The sequence below is a fragment of the Phoca vitulina genome, unplaced genomic scaffold (assembly GCF_004348235.1).
Source record: "Phoca vitulina isolate PV1807 unplaced genomic scaffold, GSC_HSeal_1.0 scaffold38, whole genome shotgun sequence".
Taxonomy (NCBI): Eukaryota; Metazoa; Chordata; class Mammalia; order Carnivora; family Phocidae; genus Phoca; species Phoca vitulina.
This window is the reverse complement of record NW_022589741.1, coordinates 11117226-11133471: the sequence shown is the minus strand read 5'-3', so window position 1 is coordinate 11133471 and position 16246 is coordinate 11117226. Positions and strand designations below refer to the sequence as shown.

Here is a 16246-nt window from a genome sequence, read left to right as displayed (position 1 = left end):
TGTTTGTTCCTTTGTTGTGTTTTTTAGATTCCAAATATAAGTGAAATCATATGGTATTTGTCTTTTTCTGACTTATTTTACGTAGCATAATATCTCTAGGTCCATCCATGTTGTTGCAAATGACAAGGTTTCATTCCTTTGATGCATGAGTAATATTTCATCCTAAATATATATACCACCTCTTCTTTATCCATCAGCAAAAAAATACTTGAGCAGCTTCCATATCTTGGCTGTTGTAAATAATGTTATCCATTTGGTCACACTATGTCTTTTGATTGGAGCATTTAGGCCATTTATGTTTACAGCAATTGATAGGTATATACATATTGCCATTTTCTTGTTTTATAACCATTTTTGTAGTTCTTCTCTGTCCTTTCTTCTCTTTCCCTATTCTCCTGTGGTCTGATAGCTTTCTTTAGTGTTATGCTTGGATTCCTTTTTCTTTATTTTTGGGGTGTCTATTATAGGATTTTGATTTATGGTTACCTTTAGGTTCATATATAAAATATCTTATGCATCTATCAGTCTGTATTAAATAGATGGTCTCATAAGTTTGAACTCATTCTAAAAGCACTAAACTTTTCTCCCTGCCTCCATGTTTTATGTATATGATGTCATAATTTATATTCTTTTATGAATCTCTTGACTGATGTTTGTAAATATAATTGTTTTTACTGCTTTGTGCTTTTATCTCCATACTGGTTTTACAACTGATTAATCTACTACTTTTATTATATGTTTGCATTTACCTGTGAGTTTTTTTCATAATTTTCTTAGTCCTGATTATGGTCTTTTCTTTCCACTCAAAGAATTCCCTTTAATGTTTCTTGTAAGTTTGGTTTAGTGATGAATCCTTTAACTTTGTCTGGAAATTCTTTATCTCTCCTATTCTGAATGATGATCTTTCTGGGTGGAGTATTCTTGGTTGCAGATTTTTTTCCTTTCAGTGCTTTAAATATACTGTGTCACTTTCTTCTGTCCTGTAAAGTTTCTGTTGCAAAATCAGCTAATAACCTTATGGGATTTCCCTTATATGTAACTGTTATACCTTGTTGCTTTTAAAATTCTCTCTTTATTACTACTTTTTGCCATTTCAATTATTTTTTTTTTTATTTTGGTGTCGGCCTCCTTGGGTTTTGTTTGGGGTTGTCTGTGCTTCTGGATCTGGATGTCTGTTTCCTTCCCCACATTAGGGAAGTTTTCAGCTATTTCCTTAAATACATTCTCTGTCCTCTTCTCTCTTTTCCTTCTGAGATTCCTATAGTGAGGATGTTATGATGCTTATGTTCTGTGTTCCCTTAACCTATTCTCATTTTTTATTCATTTTTCTTTTTGCTGTTCAGATTGGTTGCTTTCTATTACTGTCTTCCAGATTGCTGATCCATTCTTACCTGCTGAGGTCCTGCTGATGCTTGTTTGCCATGTTGAGAACAGTGTCATTTCAATGACTAAAAATGACTACTATTCTGCAGTGCATGTAGATATGTTTCAGAACACTTATAATAAAGATGATACTTCCATCTTCCATGCTATGTTGAGAACAGTATTACATCATTTAATGGACGTTTTGCAAAATCTGCAATGCATGTGGAAAAGTGTTTAAGAATGCCTGCAATAGAGAAGCATAGGTAGAGATGTGTTTAAGTATATATGTAGTAAAGATGATTCTAAGAATGCTACTTGCCTACTATGTTGAGAACAGTATTATTTCAGTAAATGGATGTATCAACCAGACTATATTGCGTGAAGAGAATTAATAAAATATACTTGTACATATAAAAAAAAAAAGAGAGGTCCTGTGGTGCCCCATAACACAAGCCCCCTGTTCAGCAGAACCAGGCACTTGAAGAGCATCTCCTATGTGAGTAGGATGCACACTACTGTTACAGCTGAGCTGGTTTGTCTTCAGTCCAGTTAGCATCAATGGCCCACTTGCCTTTTGTGGATGCACTGGGCAGTGTTTGGTCCCTGTGCTATTAAGAGTCCTGTCTGGGGCTTCCATGGACTTACAGTTGGGTGGTGTCTACAGTCAGACAAGATCCTGCTCTCAGCCTGTCTTCCAAGGCAGCAGTCACACTGAATTGCAGGGTACTTTCCCTATTCTGCCCCTTGAGAAGCTTTCTTTGGTGGGCAGGGGTGGCAGTCAAACTGATGCCTACTCTAAGTCCATCTGCTGGGGCTGCAGTCACCCCAACCTGCAGGGTGTTCTTCCTACATTGTCCCCAGTGAGGCTTTTATCAGTGGGCAGGGCCAGCGGTCAGACTAGATGCCTGCTCCTAGTCCCTCTGGCATGGCTGCAATTGCACTGATTGACAGAGCACTCTCTCTGTGCTGCCAGGTATGAGATTCAGCTGCTTGGTCTATGGGCACATTAATGTGTGTGGTTATGTTCCCCTCTCCCCAGGTCAGGAGTCACTTTAGAGTGCTGCTGGTCCCTGCTGGAACTGTTTGCAAGGTGTGTAGGAGAAGGAACTGCTTTGTAGGGGATGCCTGCAGAGTGGGGCAGGTTGGATGGAGTGGATCTGCAAGAGAACATGAAAATGGGGCCCATGGTGCTAGTAAAATAGGTGGAAAGTATTTGCTCTGATTCTTGCTACGTCGGCTTGGGGGATGGGGGAGGAGAGAAATAGCACCCACCAACACTTTTGTTCTTGAAGAAGTCTCCTAAAGATCTCTGCCACCCCACCCTGGAACCTGTTCTGATATTAGTAAATAAATCTTATATACCCCCGGTGCTTTTCAAACTGCTGTTTCTATGCTGTATCTCAGCCAGGTTATTTATTATCCTGGCTCTTTAAGGGTGGGGACTCCATTTCCTATCACCCTTTCCCAGAGTTAAGCCTACTGAGTTTCAAAGTATGCAGGGGATGCCTAGGTGGCTCAGTTGTTAAGCATCTGCCTTTGGCTCAGGTCATGATCCCAGGGTCCTGGGATTGAGCCCTATATCGGGCTCCCTGCTCAGCAGGGAGTCTGCTTCTCCCTCTCCCACTCCCCCTGCTTGTGTTCCCTCTTTCGCTGTGTCTCTCTGTCAAATAAATAAATCTTCAAAAACAATAAATAAAGTATGCAGAATTAAGCCCTACTGATGGTAAAAATTCCCAAAGCTAAGCCCCACTGGTTTTCAAAGTGAAAATGTTATGGGGACTCATCTTCCCGGTGTAGGTATCCCATGTCTGGAGTACCTGTTGTGGGGTCTGATCCTCTCCTCCACACTTGTGGTATCCCTCCCATTTGTGGTTAGTCCAGCACGGGGTTTGGTTTTCAACCAGGGTTTGGTCTCCACCCCTCCTACCTTTTTGGATATGGCCTCCTCTCTACAATTAACTGCAAAAATTTTGTTCTGCTCGTCTTTTGGTTCATTTTCAGCATCAGTTGCACTAATGTGGCTGTTATCTTGGTGTGTCCATGTGATGAAGTGAGCTCCGGGTCCTCCTATTCTGCCATCTTCCCAAACTTCTTCCCTTATATTTAAAGTCCATGATTTCTTCAGTAATATCCCTTCTTTCATTCCTGATATTGGTTATTTATGTCTTTTTATTTCCTTTTAAGTTAGGCTCACATTTTATCAATTTTATTGATCATTTTAAAGAACTAGTTTTAGTTCTATTGATTTTTCTCTACTGTGTTTCTCTTTCCTATTTTAATAATTTCTACTGTACTATTTATTTCCTTCTTGCTTTCTCTAGATTTTTAAGATGGAATATTAGGTTTTGAACTGATACCTTTTTTCTTTTCTAGAATAACCACTTAATGTTATAAATTTTACTCTAAGCACTGCTTTACCTCTGTAAATTAAGTTATATTGCCATTTTTGTTCAGTTCAAAGTGTTTTCTAATATCCCTTGAGACTGTTGCTTTGATCCATAGAAGTGTGATATTTAATTTCCAAATGCTTGGAGATTTACCAGTTATTCTGTTACGTATTTCCAGATTAATTTCATTATGGTCAAAGAGCTTACTTTGTATGATTTCAATTATTTTAAAATTTAAGGTTTGTCTTATGACTCAAAATATGTTTTATCTTGGTGAATGTTTCATGTGCATTGAAAAGAACTGTATATTCTGTTGTTGAGTGAACTATTTTTAAATGTGAATCAGGTCAAGTTAATTGATTATATTCTTTAGTTCTTTTATATTTTTGCTTACTATTAGTTTCCTTGGGCTGCCATAACAAATTACCACAAATTTGGTGGCTTAAAACAACATTATTCTCTCACAGTTATGGAGGCCAACAGTCTCAAATCAAGGAGTCAACAGTTGATTCCTCTGGAGGCTCTGAGGGAGAATCTATTCAATGCTTCTCTAACTTCTAGTGGCTGCTAGCAATCCTTGGTATTCTTGACTTGTATAGCTGTATCATTTTAATCTTTGCCATTATCTTCACATCATCATCCCCTCTGTATGTTGTCTCCCCTTCTCTTAAAAGGGCACTTGTCATTAATTTAGTGTCCACTCTAGGGGTGCCTGGGTGGCTCAGTTGGTTAAGCATCTGTCTCTGGCTCAGGTCATGATCTCAGTGTCCTGGGATTGAGCCCTGTATTGGGCTCCCTGTTCAGTGGGGAGTCTGCTTCTCCCTCTCCCTCTCCCTTTGCCCCTCCCCACTACTCATGCTCTCTCTCACATGCGTTTCCTATCTCTCAAATAAATAAATCTTTAAAAAATAAAACATAACAAAAAACTTAGGGCCCACCCTAATCCAGGATGATCTCCTCTTGAGATCCTTAATTACATCTGCAAAGAGTATTTTACTAACTAGCTTACATTCAGTGGTTTTAGGTAGACCTATATTTTTTGGAGGATACCAGTCAACCTACTACATTACTAAGAGCATTATAGAAGTCACTGGCTATTACCCATTTTGGATTTGTCCTTTCATTTTTCATTCATATGTGCTTTTTGATATATTTTGAAGCTCTCATGTCAGCTGTACACAAATTTATAGTTAAGAATTTAGGGTGAATTGACCCTTTTATCATTGTATAATGATCCTATTCACTTCTGGTGACTTTTCTTTTTTTAAAATCTACATCTGATATTTATAAATCCATACTAGCATTATTTTGGTTAATACTTGCATGGTATATCTTCACATCATCATCCCCTCACAACCAGCATACTGACATTGATATATATAGTCAAGACACAGAACATTTCCACCACCACAAATCTCCTTCACATTCCCTTTCTTACCACTCTTACTTTCCTCCCACTCCATTCCTTCTTAACCCCTTTAGCCCCTGCCAACCATTTATCTGTTCTCCATTCCTATGATTTTGTCATTTCAAAAATATTATGTAATGGAACCACACAACATATGAGTCATAAAGATGAGCAAGAACAAAGAATTTTTGTGCCAAATCCTTAAAGTTAGACATATAAAGAGGAAAGTCTCTTTAAAATAGTAGTAGTAGGGCTAGAGTCAGCAGTCAACGTTCAATTTCACTCTTAGTTCATTGCCTCAATCTTTTAATAACACTTTTCAAATAAATGTTAGAGATAAATATATATGTAATGAATAATGGATGTATATAATGAATATATAAACATATATTTATATATATAAACAATACTTATAATGAATATATAACCATATATATGTATATAAGCATATATATGTGTGTGTGTGTATATACATATATATATATATATACTTCAAATACATGTTTCGTATTATTGACCCTAATATGTAGGGTCTTTCTCAGAAGACTCTAAGCTTTTTTGTTCACCATGATCCATCTGACCAAATATCACCTATTACTACATAATTCTCCTCTTCTCTGACTTTCTAAGCCTTCTACTCATTGACTGAAGATTTTGAAGAATCTAGCTTATAGTTTTTTTCATTATTAAAATCTCTGACATCCTCCAGGTAGACCTCAATGTCCATGGAGACAACTCCTTTGATACCTAGATCTCTTTGCTCCTTAACCTTCTCAGCTTTAGAGATACATAAGAGTAGTCAAATGGCAATCCAACTTCCTGTTACCCTGCCCAGCTTAAATGTAGCCACACCTTTTCTTTCCTACTGCCTAGATGTTTCTGTTAGTTTCTTTCCATAAGAATTTAACTATAGTCAAGTATCTCTCATATGGGGAAAAAAAATATTTTTGAGCCTCCTATGTCCTTTAACTGCTACCCTAACTTCTACTTATTCCCCAACCCCACCCAATTAAGCTTCTCATGAGTTCTCTTCAAGACCTGTGCTCACTCTCTCCTACCACTCACTTCTTTAACCAGTGCTTTTTTGGTCCCTTCAGGCAACATCATTAGCAACTTTTTCTTCTCACTCTATAGCTCACCCAAGGAACCGTCACACACTCCAGTGACTTGAACTGCCATTTATATTCTGATTCTTCCTAAATCAATTTTTTAAAACCAGGTCTTTCTTGGCTTCAACAGTCTATTGAAGCAACATCTCCATTTGGATAACCTAAAAACACCTCAAACATAGACTGTTCATATCTAAATTTATCTTTTTCTTCCAAAACCATTTATCCTACTGTTCTATACTTCAATGAATGGCATGCATCAGCAATGCATCTGTACATCCCTGAAATAATTCCTGCTTATAACTCCACCTCTTTATCACCACAGTTAATCACTATTTCTGTCAATTCTAGCTCAAACTGACTTTTCTCCATCCTCATTGTTAGTACCTTATTTTAAATCACCATTACTTCCTACCTAGATCACTGGGCAGCCTTATGTTATTTGACAGTTATTTATTAAACACCCACTATGTGCCAGACACTGTTCTAGGCACTTGAGATATACCAACAAATAAATACAGATAACAATCCTTGCTCTTATGCAGGTCACCTTTCAGTAGGTGAAGATGGATGACAGTTAATGAACATAATAAATACAGAAATTATGCAATACTTTAGAAAGTGAAAAGTATTCTTGCAAAGAAAGCAAATAGAGTAAGGGAAATGGTAAGACATGAGAGTGCGGCTGTTTCTAGTGTTAAATAAAGAAGATGACATTTGAACAAAAACTTGAAGAAGAGAGTTAGCTATGTGAAAACCTGGAGGAAGAGAAGCCAGAGGAAACAGCCGTTGTAAGAATGTCTTGGGCCAGCTTAAGTGGGTTTCTGATTCCTTTAATTAACTGGACCTGAAAAACTGTGCCAAGGAGTTTGGACCCTACCATGCTACATGAAGAGCCACTGAAGGTGGTTAGGGTAACATATCCAAAGTTTCATTTTAGAAATATCATCTCAGAGTCTTGAACACAAAGATGACATCCTATATTTCTGTATCCTTAATACCTAGTCCAGCACCAGACACACAATCTATATTCAACAAATGTTTTTGAATGAATGATGAGAGAAGGCTTAGACTGGAGGCAGGGAAATTAATTAGTAGACTATTTCAATACCAGGGATGAGAAATGACAAAGGACTGAACTAAATCAAGACAATAGAGATGGAGAAAAAAAGGATCGATTTGAGAAATATTTAGGAGGTAGAATTTATGAGGCTTAGTGGCAGATTGTTTGTGGAGAGAGTTTTGGTTGTGTTGACTAATGAGCTGTGGCAACATGGAAGAAATGGGAGAAAGAGCAGGGAATTTGTTTTCATTTGATTTTGTTTGTGCCAAGAAGGGTGGTAAGAGAGAGATGATAAATTCAGTGTGCATTTCTTTGGTTACAACTCTAGTGGAAGTCTGAAGTGACGATAACTGATAAGCAGCACATACTCAAGAGTGGGGCACAGAAGAGTTTTCAGCTCTTAGGCTACATCAGAGATTCTCAAACTTTAGCAGGCATAATAGCAGGGGAGCTTGTTAATACTTTGTAATCTTAAACTCAAGCCCAGAGATTACTTTTCAGTAGTTCAGGAGCAGGACCCAGGAATCTGCATTTTACACAATGCACAGACATAGGTATTGTTCTGGTTCATAGAATGTCCAGAACTCACTTTAAGAAACACTAATACTAGTAGTGGATGATGGGACCTGAGCATGTGAATTAAAAAGTGTAAGTGTGAAAGAGAAGAAGATTGGAGGGAAAAATCTAGAGAGCACAGTTATTTATTATAGAGAGAACTCATTAACCTGTTCACATCTTTGTCTCAATGTCCTAGACTTATGGTCCTTTTTCTTTTCTTTTTTAAAGTAATCTCTATACCCAACATGGGACTTGAGTTTACAACCCCGAGATCAAGAATTGCATGCTCTACCAGCTGAGCCAACCAGACACCCTTTATTGTCCTTTTTGTTTAGACCTGGAAGTTTGTATTCGAAAAGGTCAGAGATACCCCTTTTAAAGAAGTTGTGTTCAAATTTAGAAGTGTCTTGAATGGCTAAACTAAGGAGTTTGATCTCACTGGTGCTGTCATCTGTGAAAGCAACTGGTGAAAGATTTTGGACTGGGAGAAAAAGACGATGAAAGCAGAAATTTTGAAAGATCAATTTTGTACTACACAGTTGGGAGAAAAAGTGGAAGCAAGATCAGTTAAGAGAGACTGCAGAAAGGGAAAATTTAAAAAAATCAACTGGCTAAACTATGCAAAACAAATAAGACCCCTATGAAGACGGTAGAGGGTGAAACAGATTTCAGTGGATTGGAGTCTCAGAGGCCAATGTCAGAAAGAATTTTTTTTTTTAATTATGTTATGTTAGTCACCATACAATACATCATTAGTTTTTGATGTAGTGATCCACGATCCATTGTTTTCATATAACACCCAGTGCTCCATGCAATACGTGCCCTCCTTAATACCCATCACCGGGCTAACCCATCCCCCCCACCACCCTCCCCTCTAAAACCCTGTTTCTCAGAGTCCATAGTCTCTCAAGGTTCATCTCTCCCTCTGATTTCCCTCCCTTCATTTTTCCCTTCCTTCTCATAATGTCCTCCATGCTATTCCTTATGTTCCACAAATAAGTGAAACCATATGATAATTGGCTTTCTCTGCTTGACTTATTTCACTTAGCATAATCTCCTCCAGTCCCATCCACGTTGATGTAAAAGTTGGGTATTCATCCTTTCTGATGGCTGAGTAATATTCCATTGTATATATGGACCACATCTTCTTTATCCATTCATCTGTTGAAGGGCATCTTGGCTCTTTCCACAGTTTGGCTATTGCAGACATTGCTGCTATGAACATTGGGGTGCATATGGCCCTTCTTTTCACTACATCTGTGTCTTTGGGGTAAATACCCAGTAGTGCAATTCCTGGGTCATAGGGTAGCTCTATTTTTAAATTTTTGAAGAACCTCCACACTGTTTTCCAAAGTGGCTGTACCAACTTGCATTCCCACCAACAGTGTAAGAGGGTTCCCCTTTCTCCACAACCTCTCCAACATTTGTTGTTTCTTTCCCTGTCCATTTTTGCCATTCTAACTGGTGTAAGGTGGTATCTCAAGGTGGTTTTGATTTGAATTTCCCTGATGGCTAATGATGATGAACATTTTTTCATGTGTCTGTTAGCCATTTGTATGTCTTCTTCAGGGAAGTGTCTTTTCATATCTTCTGCCCACTTTTTGACTTGATTATTTGTTTTTTGGGTGTTGAGTTTGAGAAGTTCTTTATAGATCTTGGATACCAGCCCTTTATCTGTAGTGTCATTTGCAAATATCTTCTCCCATTCCGTGGGTTGGCTCTTTGTTTTGTTGACTGTTTCCTTTGCTGTGCAGAAGCTTTTTATCTTGAAGTCCCAAAAGTTCATTTTTGCTTTTGTTTCACTAGCTTTTGGAGATGTATCTTGAAAGAAGTTGCTGTGGGTGATGTCAAAGAGGTTACTGCCTATGTTCTCCTCTAGGATTTGGATGGATTCCTGTCTCACATTGAGGTCTTTCATCCATTTTGAGTTTATCTTTGTGAATGGTGTTAGAGAATGGTCGAGTTTCATTCTTCTGCATGTGGCTGTCCAATTTTCCCAGCACCATTTATTGAAGAGACTGTCTTTTTTCCATTGCATGTTTTTTCCTGCTTTGTCAAAGATTATTTGACCATAGAGTTGAGGGTCCATATCTGGGTTCTCTATTCTGTTCCATTGGTCTATATGTCTGTTTTTGTGCCAGTACCATGCTGTCTTGGTGATCACAGCTTTGTAATATAGCTTGAAATCGGGCAACGTGATGCCCCCAGCTTTGTTTTTCTTTTTCAACATTTCCTTGGCGATTCGGGGTCTTTTCTGATTCCATACAAATTTTAGGATTGTTTGTTCCAGCACTTTGAAAAATGTCATTGGAATTTTGATCGGGATGGCATTGAAGGTATAGATTGCTCTGGGTAGCAGACATTTTAACAATGTTTATTCTTCTGATCCATGAGCATGGAATGTTTTTCCATCTTTTTGTGTCTTCTTCAATTTCTTTCGCGAGTGTTCTGTAGTTCCTAGAGTATAGATCCTTTACCTCTTTGGTTAGGTTTATTCTGAGGTATCTTATGGTTTTTGGTGCTATTGTAAATGGAATCGTTTCTCTAATTTCTCTTTCTACAGATGCATTGTTAGTGTATAAGAAAGCAACTGATTTCTGTGCATTGATTTTGTATCCTGCCATATTACTGAATTGCTGTATGAGTTCTAGTAATTTGGGGGTGGAGTCTTTTGGGTTTTCCACATAAAGTATCATGTCGTCTGCGAAAAGAGAGAGTTTGACTTCTTCTTTGCCAATTTGAATACCTTTTATTTCTTTTTGTTGTCTGATTGCTGTTGCTAGGACCTCTAGTACTATGTTGAACAATAGTGGCAAGAGTAGGCATCCTTGATGTGTTCCTGGTCTTAAGGGAAAGGCTCTCAGCTTTTCCCCATTGAGGATGATATTCACTGTGGGTTTTTCATAGATGGATTTTATGAACTTGAGGAATGCTCCCTCTATCCCTATACTCTGGAGAGTTTTAATCAGGAAAGGATGTTGTATTTTGTCAAATGCTTTTTCTGCATCAATTGAGAGGACCATATGGTTCTTCTCCCTCCTCTTATTAATGTGTTCTATCACATTGATTGATTTGCGAATGTTGAACCACCCTTGCATCCCGGGGATAAACCCTACTTGGTCGTGGTGGATGATCCTTTTAATGTATTGTTGGATCCTAGTAGCTAGGATTTTGTTGAGGATTTTGGAATCCATATTCATTAGGGATATCAGTCTGAAATTCTCCTTTTTGATGGGGTCTTTGCCTGGTTTGGGGATTAAGGTAATCCTGGCCTCATAGAATGAGTTTGGAAGTTTTCCTTCTGTTTCTATTTTTTGAAACAGCTTCAGTAGAATAGGTATTATGTCTTCTTTGAATGTTTGGTAGAATTCCCCAGGGAATCCATCAGGCCCTGGACTCTTGTTTTTTTGGGAGGTTTTTGATCACTGCTTCAATCTCGTTACTGGTTATTGGCCTCTTCAGGTTGTCAATTTCTTCCTGTTTCAGTCTTGGCAGCTTATAGGTTTCCAGGAAGGCCTCCATTTCATCCAGATTGCTCAGTTTATTAGCATATAGTTGTTGATAATAATTTCTAATAATTGTTTCTATTTCCTTGGTGTTAGTCGTGATCTCTTCCCTTTCATTCATAATTTAATAATTTGGGTCCTTTCTCTTTTCTTTTGGATAAGTCTGGCCAGTGGTTTATCAATCTTATTAATTCTTTCAAAGAACCAACTTCTAGTTTCGTTGATCTGATCTACTATGTTTCTGGTTTCTAATTCATTGATCTCTGCTCTAATTTTAATTATTTCTCTTCTAATGCGTGGCTTAGGCATCGTTTGTTGCTTTTTCTCTAGTTCTTTAAGGTGTAGAGTTAGTTGGTGAATTCAGGATTTTTCTATTTTTTTTTGAGTGAGGCTTGGATGGCTATGTATTTCCCCCTTAGGTCTGCCTTTGCAGTATCCCATAGGTTTTGGACCAGTGTGTTTTCATTCCCATTGATTTCCATGAATTGCTTAAGTTCTTCTTTGATTTCCTGGTTGACCCAAACATTCTTGAGCAGAGTGGTCTTTAGCTTCCAAGTGTTTGAATTTCTGCCAATTTTTTTCTTGTGATTGAGTTCCAGTTTTAAAGCATTGTGGTCTGAGAATATGCAGGGAATAATCTCAATCTTTTGGTATCAGTTGAGACCTGATTTGTGACCCAGTATGTGGTCTATTCTGGAGAAAGTTCCATGTGCACTCGAGAAGAATGAGTATTCTGTTGTTTTAGGGTGGAATGTTCTGTGTACATCTATGAGGTTCATCTGGTCCAGTGTATCATTCAAAGCTCTTGTTTCCTTGTTGATTTTCTGCTTAAATGATCTGTCCATTGCTGAGAGTGGAGAATTGAGGTCTCCTACAATTAATGTATTGTTATCAATATGACTCTTTATTTTGGTTAACAGTTGTTAGATCTTCTTGTTGGATAGACCCTTTAAGAATGATATAGTGTCCTTCTGTGTCTCTAATTACAGACTTTAGTTTAAAATCTAATTTGATATAAGAATTGCCACCCCAGCTTTCTTTTGAGGTCTGCTGGCATGGAAGATGGATCTCCATCCCTTCACTTTCAGTCTGGATGTATCTTTAGGTTCAAAATGAGTCTCTTGTAGGCAGCATATGGATGGGTCCTGTCTTTTTATCCAATCTGCAATCCTGTGCCGTTTTATGGGAACATTTAGGCCATTCACGTTGAGAGTGATTATTGAAAGATATGAATTAATTGTCATGTTGCCTGTGAAGACATTGTTTTTACAGATTGTCCCTGTAAATTTCCGTTGTATATCACTCTTGGGGTCTTTCTCCTTTTATAGAACCCCCCCTTAATATTTCTTGCAGGGCTGGCTTAGTGGTCACATATTCTTTCAGTTTCTGCTGGTCATGGAAGCTCTGCATCTCTCCATCCATTCTAAATGACAGCCTTGACGGATAAAGTATTCTTGGCTGCATATTCTTCCCATTTAGTACCCTGAATATGTCTTGCCAGGCCTTTCTGGCTTGCCAGGTCCCTGTGGATAGGTCTGACGTTATTCTGATGTTCCTCCCTCTGTACGTAAGGAATCTCTTCCCCCTAACTGCCCTTAAGATGGTTTCCTTGGTTCTAAGATTTGCAAGTTTTACTATTACATGCCGGGGTGTTGGCCTGTTTTCCTTGATCTTGGGAGGTGTCCTCTCTGCCTCTAGAACGCAAATGTTTGTTTCATTCCCCAGATTAGGGAAGTTCTCAGCTACAATTTGCTCAAATACATCTTCTAGTCCTCTCTCTCTCTCCACTCCCTCCAGGATTCCAATTATTCTGACATTGGAACGCTTCACGGTGTCACTTATTTCTCTGATTCTATTTTCATGGATTCTGAGTTATTTTTCCCTGGCCTCCTCTTTTCCCTTTTAATCTATTATATTGTCTTCCAGGTTGCTTATTTGTTCTTCTGCCTCACTTACCCTAGCTGTTAGATTATCTAGATTGGATTGGATCTCATTGATAGCATTTTTAAGTTCTGCCGATTCAGCTTTCATTTCTGCCTTTAGAGACTCTATGTTGCCATTAATTGATTTCTCCATTCTAGCTATTGTCTTCACAATTGCTAGCCTGAATTCCATCTCCAACATCTTGGTTATATCTGCATCCATTTGTAAATCGGCAGCATAAGTCATGATCTCTGAGTCTTTTCTATTTTGGGGGCTCCTCCTCCTAGTCATTCTGTTGATGGGTGTTTGAGGGAATGTATAGAGTCCAAATTATTGACCAGAACCCAAGCAAGATGCACCTGTTTTCTTGGGACCTTAGGGTTGCTGGCCTCTTGTTTTCCCAGCCTGTCTTCTGAGGGAGGGGCCTGCGGCGCTGTTACTCAGGCAACCCTGTTTGGGCGGAGTTGCCCTTCCCCCCCTGTGGCGGGGGATGGGCTCAGCGGGAATCAGTTTTTGGGGCTTTTGTTCCCTGGGGGCTTTCCGCGTCTCTTCCGCGAGTCAGAGCAGAGGAGGCCGTTTCCAACCCTCTGCCTCAGAGCAGAGAGACCGCAGTCTGTTCTTCAGTGAGCTCTCCAGGCCACACCGTCTCCGTTTCTGTCCGTGCTGCTATAAACTGCAGCGGCCTGGGTTGTGCGCCCCTCCGCAGGGCTCCCAGTCCTGCCTCCAGGTCGGGGCACGTCTCTGCCCTTTGTGCTTCTAAAACCGCCAGCCGCTCCCAGTTCCCATGCGCGCGACCCCGCTGCTCCAGGTTTCCACCCCGGGGGGCTGCCCTAGAGTCCTTTCCCGACACTACCGGTCTGCGAGTCTGTGCCCGTCCCCAGCGCGAGAGGCTGTCACTCACCGGCGGTGTAGGATCCCCACAGCCAAGCACCCTCCCGCCGCCGTTTATCCTCCGATATCTGCCGGCAGAATCACGGCTCTCCGCTTCGTACCTCGAAACCAACCGCCTGCGATATTCTGTTTGTAGAGATCCAGATCTTCTTACATCTCAGGCTGGTTTCGTGGGTGCTCAGAGTGGTCTGGTAGATATCCAGCTCAATTCCGGGGACCAGTTGGCATAGGGTCCCCTACTCCTCCGCCTTCTTTCCCCTCCCTCCAGAAAGAATTTTTAGGCAAGACGGTTAGTAGTGCCAAATACTACCAAGTTGGCAGCCACTGAAAAATCACATATATATTGTCAAAGGGACTAATGCTAAAGAGAGATACTTGTTTACATCAGTTTCTAAGATGACATGTTTTTAAATTTCAGTTCCTGCCTTGATAATCAAGGTGAGCTTCCACAGTCACTATGACCATCCTGGAAATTTTGAAAAAGGAAACAATTCCTACCTTTGTGTGTGTGTGTGTGTGTGTGTGTGTGTGTTTTGTTTTTTTTTTTTGCAGCCAAGTAAATGACCCAGACAACTAAGAAAAATAGTAACATCAGCAGTAATTTACAAGCTATGGCATTTGGAAACAAAATGAGTATCCTATAAGAGGACAGGAGAAATAATTACACATTAACTCAAATAAACATAACACTGCTGGGGCACCTGGGTGGCTCAGTCAGTTAAGCCTCTACCTTCGGCTCAGGTCATGATCTCAGGGACCTAGGATTGAGCCCCACATCTGGCTCCCTGCTTAGCAAGGGTGGGCGGGGATCTGATTCTCCCTCTCCCTCTGCCCCTCCTCCCTGCTTGTGTTCTCTCTCTCTCAAATAAATAAATCTGAAAAAAAAGAAAAAAAAGAAAGAAAAACGTGACATTGTTCTGCATACTTTGCTCAGAACTTTCCAGAACAGGGTTATTTATGTTCTAGATAGCTGCTATCTCCTGGATTTTGAGAAAGTTCCATTTTATGTTCTACTAGAAATCAGATGCAATGGTCCTTCCTGAAGCCAGGAACCAAACTGGTTGAAGGACTCCTGGCTCCTGACTCTTAGGTTAATTCTTCTCTTTAGAGTGACATCAGAGCTCTGAGCCTTTTTTCTCATCAAGTACTCAGTGGGTATAGCAAAGTTTTAGCAACTGTTTAGCCTAAGAAACACTTTTTTCTGGTCCCCTCCAATGCATCCTAGTGTCTAAGTTTCTCTGGGCTACACAAACATACGTATTACCTGGTGCTTTCTCTCCCTGATCTTGCCTGCCTCGTCAAGCTTCATTTTAAATCTCCTATTTGGTTTTTAGGCAGCTTGTTTCTACCGCCAGGTTTTTTATCTCCTCATGTTGAAGTAGTTGAGAAACATTGCCATGAGGGACAAAGACATATTCTTTAGAAAAGGCCATTGTTGAATGGCCGGAATTTTAGTTTGTTTTTTAAACCTAGAATCCCAAAGGAATGCAGCTAAATTATGGCAATGTTTCTCAGACTTTTTTGCTTGGGACTCACAGTAAGAAAATCCTATCAAATTTCATTCCAGAGCATATACACAAACACAAGTCTGGCAAGACAATACTTATCCTAACTGCATGCAATGTACTGTGATATTTTCTAGTTATTCTATGTTACCCCATTCCGTTCTATTCCATTTTTAAAGTACTTTCCACGCCCAAATAAAATTATTTTACTATTCCCTAAAGGGTTGCAACACACCATTTGAAAAGCACAGACGGACCAGTCTGTGGTTCTCTCTCCTGTCTCTGCCATTAAACCTGAAAATAAAAGTTGGAGGGTACCACACGTACGGATGAGCATCTTCTCTATCCTATTCTCTCAGAGGAGTTACAACCATGCAGAGTTGCTTGGGTTCAAGCAGTCTTTATTTCAGCTTTGGAGTTGTCCTATAAGTTTCAGGGATCCAAAGCTGAAATGCCATTTGTGGCCATGGTGTGCCGGCTGGCATCACAGGCCTCCCTCCCCTCCGTGACCCTCACCTGCTCACTCCACAA

At 39.6% G+C, this 16246-nt stretch overlaps 1 pseudogene; it reads right to left on the bottom strand.

Annotated features, from left to right (window-relative positions):
* Positions 1-15871, bottom strand: part of LOC116646821 — a 58006-nt pseudogene extending 42135 nt beyond the window's left edge.
* Between the last annotated feature and the right edge of the window lie 375 nt (positions 15872-16246).